General features: G+C 47.4%; 1 long non-coding RNA gene across 1 annotated transcript; it reads right to left on the reverse strand.

Moving 5' to 3' along the window:
• Positions 1-12,503: 12,503 nt before the first annotated feature.
• Positions 12,504-13,914, reverse strand: LOC123935538. The gene is made up of 3 exons (XR_006816918.1): positions 13,781-13,914; positions 13,424-13,697; positions 12,504-12,635 (listed from the first exon to the last, which is right to left on the reverse strand). It is a non-coding gene; the product is annotated as an uncharacterized LOC123935538 (long non-coding RNA).
• Between the last annotated feature and the right edge of the window lie 398 nt (positions 13,915-14,312).

Here is a 14,312-nt window from a genome sequence, read left to right on the forward strand (position 1 = left end):
ATTCTGGGTAACTACCCAAAATATGAAATGTCTATTTAATAGCCCTTTCTTCAGCCAGACATTTCTCTACCCACAGCTATCACGTTCTCATTCCCAAGTCTACTCTCTAATTTTATAAGGAAATATCTTTGTGGGGGGTGGGGAGGAAGAAAATTTAGTCAGTAGCTATCCTGTTTTCTTGTTTTTCCAGATTTTATTCTTTACATCACGGGAAAAGAAGTGGCACAACTTGGCTTTTTGTTTGTCCTTTTTCTTACGTTTACTGAGCACTTTTTTTAAAAAGATTATTTATTTGAGAGAGAGAGAGAGCATGAGCGGGAGAAGGAGAGAGAATCCCAAGCAGACTCTGTGCTGAGCCCAGCATGGGGCTCGATCTCATGACCCTGAAATCATGACCTGAGTCGAAACAAAGAGTTGGACGCTTAACAAAAGGTTCCGCCCAGGAGCCCCTACTGAACGCTTTCTCTGACGGCTGCTGATCTGAGCATTCAACTGCTCCGTTAGTATTACTCATTAACTCCCCAGTAACCGTGTGGGTCGTCCCACCTTTCACAATGAGATAACTGAGCCTGAGAGAGAGTAAAGAAAGGCTGCCCCAGCCATACAGGGAGTCTGAGGCAGGACAGGGATCAAAACCGTGACGTCTGAGACCAGAGGCGATAGCCTTAAACACTGCTTTACAGCCATGTTCATTCTCGTGAATAAAACCAGCCCTCAAAGGCATCCGTTCTCAGGGGCTTTATAAGAAGCTGTTTTATCATCTATTCTATGCGGTAGAACAGAGTGGAATTCACAAGAAACGTGGGAATTCCCTGCACAGGTGTTCTCTACGGTACACAGAGTCCCTCGGACCTTCCAGAAACGTCACAGAGATGGCAGGGACACCACTGTATGTGATTAATATGCAAAGAAGTACAACAAAAGGGGTTTCCTTGACTTAGAAGACTGTAATTGAAACCCCACGTGCTTGTCTAATTCGACTACTGCAAGAGATTTTCAAAGCAGAGCGCCTTTTAAGGAAATGTGTGTAGTCACAGGTTTGGACCGATGGACTGGTGTCCAGTCAAGCATCATCAGGACAGGCTTAGTGCTCTGAGTCCCATACCGTGCAATATTATGTATTCCACTGTCCACGGTCTTAACCGGTTTTCAGACAAAAGACACGCAGTGGCCAATCAATTCCTAAAATATCAATCAGTCATGGAAACTGGTAGCAAATACATAACTAGGGAAAACTTAGCAATTTGTACCTTGGAAAAGGAAGCTTGCTTTGCTTATGGCAATCAGTCTGCTGGAAACTCCTATGGTTGTGGAAGAGTCAATAATAAATTCATTTTTTTTATGCTAGGGACCCAGCCATTCATTACTAGAAAGATTTATAAAAACTCACAGGGAAAGGAATTCTAATGAATGTCAGGAGTTAACGTGATTGCTGAGGAGTTACCAGACCATCATTCTGCTGTATGGATGAGGGAGTCTGAGCGAGATCAAGACACCTAAGCAAGGTCCTACCTTTATTGTGTTGGTGTCTTTGTGGAATCACTCAGCAAGCGCAACCTAAGCCAGGAATCACGCTGAGCGGCCGCGCTGCCCAGCCCATGCAGGTGGTCGCACTGGTAGACAATGGCAAAGCCGTACTAGATCCCGGGCTCCTGACTCCAAGTCAAAGACGTACCGAACAACCAGAAAGGTACCTACGTCCACGAGACCAGGTGTGCGGCGGAGCCTGCCATATCCCTGATGGCCGTGTCCACAGCCAAAGCGCCATCGCCACAGCTGCCATCACAGAGTCCTAATCCGTTCCAGCAGCCACTGGGAAGTCCAGTAACTTCAAAACCACTTAACAGGGCGTTCTGGAAAAGTAAAAGATATGCCTCATTTTCTTCCAGCTGATAGCAGGTGGTACAGGAGTCAGTTACGGAGACCAGAGTCGGGGCTTCATGGAGATGGACTGAAGGAGCCAAGAAGGTTGTGTTAGAAGGTTTCTGTTGCGACCTATTACCATTCTGCAGACTCTCCTCACCCTTCTTGACAAGGACCTTAGGAAAGAGAGAGGGGACATGAGAGTAATCGTGGCAAAAGCCGAGGTAAAAATGGCCCGCGTTTGGAGATCGACGACAGGCACACGAGCCCTCTTGCTGACTTGCAGCCGATGGGTGGAAGGAGGGACGGGAAGGCGGAGGCAGATGGAAGGGGAAGCACACACCGACGCCGTCATCACCGACGCCGCTATCTCCGCGCACCGGGGCCCCGACACACTAACCACAGCAAAAAGGCACGGGCACACGGAACGCAGATTCTAAAGAAAACAACTCGTTCCCGCTGGGACTCAGAGCATCCCAACTCGTGACTGGCATCCATATTAAAGACAAATAGGAAGACAAGAGGCTAAAAATAGCACCGCAACAGCTCAACAGCATGTTGGATGCATGTAATGTTGCTGATCTCTACAAGCAGGAGTCATCCCTCCGTTTCTCCCCAGCTGCTTTCCTTCCCATCCCTTCACGTGTCGGTGTGGGTCTCTCTCCGTTGGTGAGCTCGGAGTGTGCAGCCACCCGCAGCACCGATGAATGGAAGCACGTGTTGGGGGTAAAGAAAAATATCAGGTGGATGGGAAAATTAAATTAGACATCTTGGGATTAAAAAAAAAAAAGTCCAAAAAAAAGGCATTGAAATTCAAAGACAGAAACTGCTCTCAGCGGAACCCAGCCAAGAAGAGAAATTGCAGTTAGAAGTTTGCAGCAGGGAATTTACCCGAACAAGGAAGCAAGGAGTTAAAAATTAGTTTAAGCAAAGCAATATCGAGAGGGTCCCACACCTATCAAACTGGAATTCTAACAGAAGGAGAAGGAAATGAAGAAGTGAAGACAAGTTTCACAGCCCAGATCCTTCCTGAATCATCCTGGAAACCTTTCACAGCTCAACGAATTTCTTAAAGTGAATCAATGGGAATTTGTAAGCGTGGGTTTCCATGACTCTCTGCTCTTTTCCTAAATGACTAACCTCTACCTAACTCTTTAGACTTAGCAAAGGTTTCTTCACTTATGGTTTCACTTAATGCTCTCAACAGCCTTGCGACATGGGTATCATTCAACTCATTTCTCATACGAGAAAACTAAAACTCAGAGGGAAGTATGGAACCTTTCCCACAATCCCACAGCTAGAGAAGAGCCAGGGTGCGTGCAATGGCGTTAAAATGTGTCCACAAATTTTTTTGGTATTTCTCCCTTCAAAAGGTGGAGCCCAGCTTCCCGTCCCCAGAGTGTGTGATTTTGCTTCCAACAAATAGACTAAGTGTGAAATGAACATATGTGATTTTCAAGACAAAGTCATAGAAGGCAAGACGGCGTCCATCTTGCTCTCTCTTGGATGACTTACTCTGAGGGAAGGCAACTGCCATGTTGTGAAGATACTCCAGCAGCCTGTTAAATGAGTCCACTTGGGGAGGAAGAGGCTTTCTGCCAAAATGCAGAAAAAAAGTTCGCCTTCTACCAAAAGCCATGGGAGTGAGCCACCGTCCAGCCTCAATGAAGGCCTTGGATGACTTCAGCCAGGGCTGAAATCTTCACCACAATCTCAAGAGACACCTTCAGTCAGAACCACCCAGCTAAGTGGCTCCCAAATTCCTATCCCCCAAAACTATGAGATAATAAGCACTTGTTTTAAGCTAGTAGGGAGTGATTTGTTCCATAGCCATGGACAACTGCATACACCAGGAGACACACCCAGAGGTCTTGACCCTGAAGCCTGCGTCCTTTTACTTCACACCACTACTTTTTCCATGACTTTTTGTACAAAATCAAGATATTTTGGCTCACTCAAGGTACATTGTCCTGTCTCTTCAATCTTTGCCAATTATGTCTCCTTTTTCTATGCCTTTTATAAGAGTTTCTATATTCTTTTTTTTTAATATTTTAAGATTTTATTTATTTATTTGATAGAGAGAGATCACACGTAAGGAGAGAGGCAGGCAAAGAGAGAGGAGGAAGCAGGTTCCCGATGAGGGGCTCCATCCCAGGACCCTGGGATCATGACCTGAGCTGAAAGCAGAGGCTTAACCCACTGAGCCACTCAGGCGCCCCCAGGTGCCCCTTTTCTTTAAGATTTTATTTATTTATCTGACACACACAGAGAGAGAGAGAGAGACAGTGAGAGAGGGAACACAAGCAGAGGGAATGGGAGAAGGAAAGGCAGGCTTCCCACTGAGCAGGGAGCCTGATATGGGGCTCGATCCCAGGACCCTGGGTTCATGACCTGAGCTGAAGGCAGATGCTGAACGACTGAGCCCCCCAGGCACCCCAGTTCCTATATTCTTGAGACATCGGCCTCCCCTTATAGACAATGAGTCCCACACGAAGAGGAGACAGACCAGTTTTGGTCACCAGTGCATCCCCAGGACCAAACTGAGTGTCCAGTAAGCAGCCATACTCCATAAATATTTGTGAATGCATAAATATCCAGAGCACACGTGATACAACGAATCTGCCGGTGGAACATTTTTCTCGTTTTATCTTGAACCAGAAAGGAATGAATACATCCTATATCTAAGAAGGAAGAGGGCATTCTGCTAGAGTTATCTTTTTTTTTTTTTAATTGATCCAAGCTCTCTGTTTGAAGTGTGTTTTATTCTGATAAAGGAAATACTTTGAAGAACAGGATATATGACTGTTTTCCAACGACATCCAAAAATCCCCAGGGCACGTAGAAATAAGAATATTTTCCTAATCAAAAGTGTCTTGTTCAATGCTCCATGAGTTCTTTCACTTCCTTTCCAGACCGACTGGAGGTTTCGGGCAGCAGGCCCTCAGACGGGAGCGGCCGCGCCTGCCGCTGACCTCATCCCACACCCAGCTGCAGAGCGGGGCTGGAAGCACCAGCCGCCGACAACATTTGTGTGGGCAACTTAGTTATTTGTTCACACGCGAACAGTCAATCAACACGTAGCACTAAGTAGCAACGGCTTTTGATTCTGTGGGAAATGTCCAATCACCCAGATCTTACTTCACAGCCAGGAAAAAAAAATTTAATAATAATGTGCGAGAGGAACAAAATGCAGGAAACATCGATCAGACACGACTGAAAAAAGAAGTCCAAGAAAGAAATCATGGTGCTAACAGCAACGCAACTTAGATCAAAGACCAGACATTTTTATAGTAACCGCTAAGACGGAAGGCGACATCCCGTGCACATTTTTAATTCAGTCCTCGCTCCTTTCTTCGGCATTTTATCATCTCAACCACTGCTGCCTGCTAGATCTTTCTGCAAGGAGGGAAATGTCCTGTGCTATCTAACACAGGAGCCCCTAGCCATGCGTGGTTGCTGAGCACTGGAAACGTGGCTAGCTAGCAGGACTGAGAACTGAGTTTTTAAATTTCATTTAAAATAATAATTATTTTTTATTACAGTGCCTTTCATGGGTTTAAAAAATTTTTTTTAAAGATTTTACTTATTTATTTGAGAGAGAGACAGAGATAGTGACAGATAGCAAGAGAGCATGAGCAGGGAGGGGAGAGAGAAGCAGGCTCCCCGCTGAGCAGGGAGCCTGATGTGGAACTCAATCCCAGGACCCTGGGATCATGACCTGAGCCGAAGGCAGACGCTTCACCGTCTGAGCCACCCAGGCGCCCCAACTTTGATTAGTTTAAATTTAAATAGTCACATGTGGCGAGAAGCTATGGTATCAAGCCACATAGCACCAGAACTATTTCCCACAAAGTCTTGGAACATGGGCAATCAGGCTACCGGGGAACTTAGGTTAAGACAGGCTGAACAGCCTGACGGCTTGCCAAGGACAGCAAGAAACTCGAAACTCGAAAAAACTCAAGCTATTTTTAAAAAGTGCTCGGGAACCCTACTGTTCCACTATTTTCTGGAGTTTCTTACGATCGGCTCCGCACACGAGACATGAGAGAAGAAAGAGCAAAGAAGAAAGCCCGCCCAAGTCCTACAGCCGAAGTTCCTGTCCCAAAAGAGAAAGAGGGCTCGGTCCATTCTACGAGAGAGACCACCACTAGCCCCTTCGGGGTGAAACGGGGCAGCAAAGGGAAGCCAAAGGCTGCCTAGGACAGAGATCATTGTCAGTTCACAAGGGAGGTCTAGCCAGAATGCAAGAAAGCCTCAGAGAGTGAGACGGCCTGAGGGAGATGCCCAACGGGCACAGTGGCTCTCTCTCACTGTTTCCTTCTGTCTGCGGAGCAAGTCCAAACTCAGTGACCTGTAGGGCAAGCAGCAGGCAGCCCCCGTCCCAGCCTTCCTCCCATTACATAGAGACCTCCTTGCTCACTTCCCCCGGGACAGATCTGACCGTTGCCTGCTGGCCATTCCGCGTCTACGGCGATGAGCTCTTCTCCGGCTTTCTGCAGGCCGCCCGGACTGCACGCGACCAAACGGTCCAGGGCCAGGCTGGCGAGCAGCTGGAACCCCGTCCCCTGCTGGCAGGAGGGTGACCTGACACGACCAAGCCTAAAACTGCCTAGGGACCTACTCAACCAGAGCACTCCCACTCCTGGGTAAAGACATACCCAACGTGGACATCTTTTCACCAAAAGACAAGCACTTCGATATTCATGGCAACGTTATGCAAAGCGCCCTGAAACTGGAAACCCCACAAACCCCAAACACAATGCAAGGGGGGAAATGCAGTATATTTCTAGGGCAGATCATTCGTGTTCGTTGCCGTGCAGTACTCCGCCGTAGAAATACCCTGAGTTTACCCCCTGACTCAGACAGCAGCATGGGTTGAATCTGCTAGATACCAGAGAGCTTCCTTCCATCGTCATGTCGGACAGAGGCTTCCTGCATTTTGCATCATTCCGCTATAGAAAGTACAGAAATGAGCGAATTAGTTCAAGCTGCTCAGAAGGGCAGAGGTGGTCGTGACTGAAGGGGGTGGGGGAGGGCAGAGGGACCTCCAGAGTGCGGAGAATGAGCTCTCCGTGATCTGAGTGTTGACTTGATGGCTGTGCTCCATTGTAAAAAGTCAGTGAGCCGTCCACTTAAGACACACACATACACTTTTCTGGACATATTCTTCAATAATTTTTTTTTAAAATCTCTATCCATCTTCCAAGTACAACTCAGAACTCACCACTTCCATGAACCATGAAAATCTCCTACAGCAATCTTTCATGTTTATCATTAAAAAAAACCTCATATTATTTCAAGCACATACATTTCAGTGTATCCATCAGAATGTAAACACTGTACTTTTTTAAACCACGCCTCCCCAAGTGTTTGGCACAGTACTGGTCACAAAATGTGTATTTTATGAACTCTTGTAAACCAAGCACATCTTTTCTATTATTTAAAATTGCTTAAGTGGCAAAGACAGGTATTATCTCAGACTTTCTGTGAATTTTCAAACAGCTGAGTTCAGTTAAGCACACATTTCTTTGCACATATAAAAATGGAAAACATTGCAACAAAAAAGACTCTGGAATTTTCCATCCACGCAGCTGTTGCTACACAGCGTCTGTGGTGTAACCGTCTCTTAATGGAACTCACTCCCCCAATCCCACACAAGAGAAATGATTTCATTCCACTGCAGCCCCATCACGAAAGTGGGCAAAGGCGTCAGAAGTAATCAAGGAAGGAAGAATACGATGAAAGGCATGAAAACTATTACAGCGTACTAGATCCAGAATTTGAAAATTTATGGTAAATCCCATTTTTTTCCCATTCCCAGATGACGGTTGACTAATTAGGATGCTTATTCTGTCACTCAGGAACTACGAGCACAGAGGACAAGGAAAGTACGAATGCGGAGACAGCTCGTAAATGACAGCCGTCGTGTCTGGGCGCCCGGCGAGAGCAGAGTAGGAAGGCTCCTCGCGGACAAACACTGCCAGTTCGGATTAATCAAGGGGACTCTTCCTCACAGCTTGTGCCTCACTTCTCCTTCCCTTCCGACCCACGGCTTGCCACACGCCAAGAGGCTGCCCTCTTGAAATGTTCCTTTTGCTTGGTTTCATCAGCCCCGCAGAAGGAGGGGAAAAGTCACCTCTGGTTTGCAGAAATGAGAGAAAGGAGATTACGGATTTCCTTAGAACTTTCACCTCTGCTCGAAATAAACTGTCACAAACCATCTCCCCATTCCCGTAGTTTCGTGGGGAAGTTCGGTGCCCTCCAGAGGGGGTAGTGTGACATATTTACAGACACCCAGACGGAAAGCAGAACAGAACCGCCGGCCAGTACCTTCTTTAAAAAGACTCTTATCAAAGCTGCCACAGAGCCCCACGTGCTAGATAAGGAACACAGAATCCACAAGATCCAAGAACCGATCCCGCGACAGCTGTGTGGGGTGCTGGGTCTTAGATGACCTGTGACTTTTTCCTCGGGAGCAGCTACAAAATTCCTTCTTCTTGGATTAGAGAACTTTCCAAAAATAGTCAAATGTATCCTCTCCGTCTGAAGAGTGAACTAAAAGCAAAATGTTAGTCACACAGGTGCCCCCTTCCACTTCCCCATCCCCTCTCTGTACCTCTGTCTCTCTCTGCGCCTCTGTCTTCCTCTCTCTCTCCACATCAGACCCTTACTAGTTCAGGCGACCCCATAAATATTACTCCTTGGACCCTGGGGGCGAGAGACCGACTCTGCCCACTGCTTCACTCCACACAGGACCCTCTCCCTTACCCAGCAGCGTTCGTCTGTGGTTCAACAAGCTCTCCAGGTCTTGGAATGGGTCTTTCTCTTTAAACAAATGCCCAATCCCACCCCACTTTAAATCTCCTTTCAGCCCAGTAATTTCTGTGCTTAGGCATCCCCCGAGAAAATGGAAAGCATACGTCCACACAAAACCTCGTACACCAACGTTCGAAGCAGCACACTCGTGACAGCCAGAATGTGGACACAGACCACATGTCCCTCAAGTGATACACGGATGGATAAAATGCGGCACGCCCCTCCAGTGGCACGTTAGTCAGACACGAAGAGGAACAAAGCACTGATTCGCTTTGGTGCATGGATGAAACACACCAGGTACCCAGAACTACCGGCTTATTTTATCTGCCCCTCCCAACCAGGTGCGGGCTCTTCGAGGATGAAGGCTCTATCCCTTTCTGGAACCGTGTCCAGTGGAACATTTGGACTAGGAGTCTTTGTTCACTGCATTTCGAGCAAAGAATAGCAAAGGTTCCTGACTTCCGTGTGAATCCCAGGAGCGTCTAAAAACGTGAATTCTCTCTGGACGCCATCACCGGGCATTCCCTTGGAGCTCCCATTCACGAGGCTGAGAACCGCCCTGCAAGTTAGGTTCGTGGAGGGGTTTGCCCCACGGAGCTGGGGACCGGACGCCCGGTGCATTCTGCTGCATCTACGGTGCGACACGTCCGGGGACTCTGCACGTTTCCCGCACAGCCTTCGCTACAAAGATACCAAAGCAATTGGGATTCGAAAGCAGAGATGTGACTGCTGAGGTGGCAGGTGGCTCCAGGGTGGGGGGAGGGGAGGCGGTGCTGTGGGAAGATCACGGGCTCCTCCAGTCTCCCCGGCGTTGCTGCAGGGAGCAGGAAGAGCGGCAGTCCGTCCACCCTGCAATGGCCTCGCGTCGTTACATGCCTGGGAAGCCCACACCAGGCTCCCAAAATCCACCCCCACTTTGCAAAAAGAGATCCCCGTGCTTGCCCCGGCACCTCCACAAGCCATCGGCTGCCCTTTGGTTGAGACATATTTTTCCCCCTAAGTACTCATTTCCAAACGCTTACTTTGCAGCCAGTGACTCTACAGGGAGCCATGAGTCACGAACATTAAGGGCATCTCGCTACCCTGATCTCCAACCGCTTCTCCCACACCACCCATCAGCCCACCAGCCACACCTGCCCGTTGGCCGGTCAAACCACCACAGCCCTATGTAGGGCTGTGCCCTTGCAGTGCTCTCTGCCCAGAACAGGCTCCCTCCCTTGAACCGCAGAGCCAACCCCCTCCATTCATTCTGATCCCTGTTCCAACGCTGCCTTCTTGGGAAGACCTTCTTTGGCCATCTCTGTTTCCAGAGAGCTAAGGAGTAGTATCAAATCCTCGACTACAGCACCAATGCCTGCACGGGGTGTTTTTGTGACTGTGTAATTCCCTGAGTGTTACACAATGGGCATCAAATGCAGCTCCCTTAGTTGCACAAAATAGAAATTCCTTCTCCAGCCACTTTGCACACTCAAGGAAATTCACCGGAATGTCCGGCCGTAAGGCTAGTGAGAAGAAAGACTGGATCTGGGCTCAAAAACGCCACATGAGCATGACTGGCTTTTTCTCTCTACTTTCCAGTGCTTCCCCAGGCAGCCTGAGTTTCCCTTCCACACCAAGTCTCCATATCTGTCACGGGTCCCAGTGGGTGTCAGCTATTCAAGGTGCTTCCTCATTGGAGTCCAATGAGCGAACACTCTATTAGGACAGCACCCAGGGACAACGGTTCTCTCCCAGAAGCCTTTGCAGCCCATTGGCTCTGCCATATGTGAATCCATGGAGGCATCTTTGGGACCAGCAGGGAAGAAAGGAGCTTCAGCTAGGATCCAGCCCACTCACACATCTGATACAGAAATGGCGGGGCGCTAAATCCCTCAAGAGGAAATGGGGTTCTGTAGAGCAGGGAACTGGCCAATCACTGCCGGGAAGACCGACCACAAACGTCCAATATATTGCGCACACCTAATGACTTACGATATTAAAAAAGCTAAAGTCAGTTTAAATAGAGAGTGAAAGTTCACTTCTCTAAAGCCATTTCTTACCTCAAGTTGTAGCTTCCTTCATTTTTAAGGGCAATGGAAATTTTTTATATCTTGACTGTGGTGATACTGACGTGACTGTTTAAATTCGTAAAATTCATAAAACTATAGCCAAGTCTACAGACTTTATGTAAAGGGCGAGATAGACAATATTTTTGACTTTGCAGATCAAAGTCTGCCATTGTAGCAAGACGGCAGTTATCGGCAATATGTAAATGAGGAGGGGAGGCTGTGTGCCAAGAACACTTTATTTATCCAAAAACAAGCACTGGGCCAAGTTGGACCCAGGAGCTGTATGTCGTTTGAAGACTTCTGAACTCCACATTTGCAAAAGAGTGAATTTTACCATATATACATTATACCTCACTGAACAAACCAAAAAAAAAAAAAAAGGGGGGGTAAAACAGGAAAAAATACACTCCAGAAAAAAACAGCGGTCTGTACAACTTCTTTGAAGTGAAGCCGTTAGCAAGAGAATGGAAATGGATGGAGTTGTTTTATTGTTTGTAACAGGGACTCCTGATAATTGTGCAACCGATCAGCCAGAAAGTTCCCAGAAAGTTAAACAGGGAATTTTAAACTTGACTTTTGAAGATTATGGTTATCAACTCACTTGGGAAACTCACCTAGAAGTCAAGTACCTTCCGTCTTTCCTTGACAAAGACACCTGCAGCGGGGTGAGCCCCCTGTCAGCGGCTAGCCTGACTTGTTTTGGTGTGTTTGGTTTGGGCCAGCGGGAATACTTTAAGACTTGGCCTCCTGCACTTGTGGTTTTTTTATTGTTTGCTTCTTTGAGGCCAAAGCGGTCTTTATCAGACACAGATTGTAGATAAGGGCCAGTTCTTTCTTCCCAAACAATGGCATAAACAAAGCATTTCTGAGGCTTTAAGCCCACCAGAAGAGAAAGAAAAAATCAAACTACTGGGAAGCGGTAAGTGAACACTCTGGGGGAAAAAAATAAATTGTAAGCAGGGGAGCTCAAAATCAGCACTCATCACCTGCCGTTCAAACACCCAAACCTGACGTAGGCCAAGTCACGTGGGGGCGTTACTGTCCTTCGTGTGGAAATTCAGGTTGTATAAAAGATATACGATCAGCCTCTCGCATCTGGGTTTTTGCAAGACGTAGAAAAAAGAAAAAGTGTTCGTCTCCTGTTGCAGTAGAAGAAATGGGCTTTTCAATCACACGTAGCTCACATGAAGATGAGCCAGAATTTTTCATGAAGAAGTCGCTGATGACACACAAATGTCAGTCCCTCGGGGGACGTGTATGAAGGGGCAGACGCCGTGAGGCATGGCTCCAGGAGGACAAATGAGATGTGAGCTGCCCTTGAACATGCGGGGCCCAACTGAGAACACGGATGCACACACAGACTGAAGAAAATGTGTTGTTACCACAGAATCTCCCAATACTTGAACAACTCCAGGCACATTTAGTTTATAAGAGCTGAGGTTAAACGTGAGAGCAGTATCATTTCTCTTTGAGGCAACGCTAAGAAAACAGGATCGCTGTCTTCCTGGGTGCCGTCTACGGAGGTGACAGCCATGTCCTACCCGGCATCGTGGCCGCCCTCAGACCTCTGGTGAAGCCCCAGATCGCTAGCGGCCCAAAACGTTCATCAGACACCCGCCAGACTGATAGGCTAAAATTAAACACTACTGGCGGGAACCCAGAGGCGTTGACATCAGGGTGCGCGGGACAGTCAAGGGCCAGATCTTGATGCCAAACACCGGTTACCCAAGCAACCAGAAAGCGAAGCACAAGTCGCCCAGTGGCCTCTGAACGTCCCTAGTCCGCAGTGAGCAGCCTGGAGAGCTGCTGATGGGCTAGAGAGCTCACCGCTCACCACGTCTCCCCGAAGAACCACAAGCTGTGGTGGGAAGACAACAACAATGCCAAGTCACCCAACCCAGTGCCAGGCTGTGCAGCAAAGAAAAGGAACCCACAGTTAGCTTTCGGACATGGGGTAACAAAACCATAAAACTACAAAAGAAGAAAATATGATCAAAAGAATCATACAAGAGAAAAAAAAAGAAAAATTCATTTTCTCCTTCTCCTCCTAACTCCTCTGTTACCACAGATGGGGCTACAGAATTTTCTCTCTTTAAAAAAAAAAGTGCCAGGGCACCTGGGTGGCTCAGTCGGTTAAGCATCTGCCTTCGGCTAAGGTCCCGATCCCAGAGTCCTGGGATCGAGTCCAGCGCTGGGATCCCCATTTAGCTTCTCCCTCTCCTTCTGCCACTCGCCCTGCTCATGAGGGCTCTCTCAAATAAATAAAAAAATCTTTCTTAAAAATGCCAATACAAGAGAATGCTCATTTTTGCTCATTTTTTGGTGATGGTTGGGTTTTGTTTTTGTTAAATATCATCAGATTAATATTACGAAGAGGAACCACGAGTAAAATAAAGCTACAAGGGACCGTCAGAGTTAATATTAGTAACAATCCTGGTCTCCAAAGCCATCAGAACATTTTAGAGACAAAATGGCGATGTGGTTGAAACAACCAAGCCAGGAAGATAAGTTAAAAACATAAACTCATTTTTTCCATTGAGTCATTTCCTACAATCAGACATAAATATCCCTGACACTCTTTGCCTTGGACGTAAAACGGATACGTTGAGAATCGCTCCTACGATTGACTGCATTCCCTGCAAGTTAATTTTGGGATGTGAGACCTAATATAAGGAGTTCTGACATTGTACAGGTACCTCCGAAGGATCGCCAAGGGCTCTCGTCTCCAGCCAGCATCCCAAGCAACACTGCCCAGAGGGTCTGATGCAGGAGACAACCACCGGACCAGGAGCTGATGAGTCATTCCACAGGCTCCATCGGATTCCTGCTCCAGCCAGGAGGGGACCCGGCACTGCGGGAACAGGCACCTGCGGTGTGACCGGTCCTCCCGGCAACACTTCAGCTTGAGGTTCCCAAACCTTGCCACTGTTGACTCTTCCGGGCTCCCGCCAAGAATAATTTGGGATGGACCTAGGGGACAGGGCAGAATGCTGTCCACTCCGTTGGTAATCACTCAACGAGCAAATCAAACTGTTTAAGAGAAGAGGATGAACCTGCGGTGAAATTTCATCCATTCTATCGTCGCTTTTCCATTAACTGTGTCACTACGACGTTTATTTACTTAACACGACAGCTCATTCTCCTTCTCGGAAGCTGCCGGTCTGCCCACATCATAATAACTGTATCAGTCTTTCTTTTTTCTCTGCAAAATAGAATCGCACACCGTCAACACGTGCGGCACTTGTAAAACCCCTATCGTCGTCTTGACAAGTAAAGGAAGCTCAGGCCCAAATGCCTAGAAGGAATTCAGTTGTGTGATTATGATTGCATAACTATATGATTTGTTGAGTCTTTGTATGCAAAAAACTCTTTTTTCACCAGCTATTAACTGGATGTGGGTCATTTGATTTTGCAACCATTATGCTACGTGCTTATTGCTTATGTCTAAGTAGAAGACAGGGCTGTGCCGAAATGATCTGCCCGACTGAACAAGAGGTTTGGCAACTCTAACCCAGGGGTTGGCAAATGACAACGTGCCACCTGTTTTTGTTTAAAAAAAAAAAAAGTTTTATTGGCACACGGACA

This window comes from Meles meles, chromosome X (assembly GCF_922984935.1).
Source record: "Meles meles chromosome X, mMelMel3.1 paternal haplotype, whole genome shotgun sequence".
NCBI classification, from domain to species: domain Eukaryota; kingdom Metazoa; phylum Chordata; class Mammalia; order Carnivora; family Mustelidae; genus Meles; species Meles meles.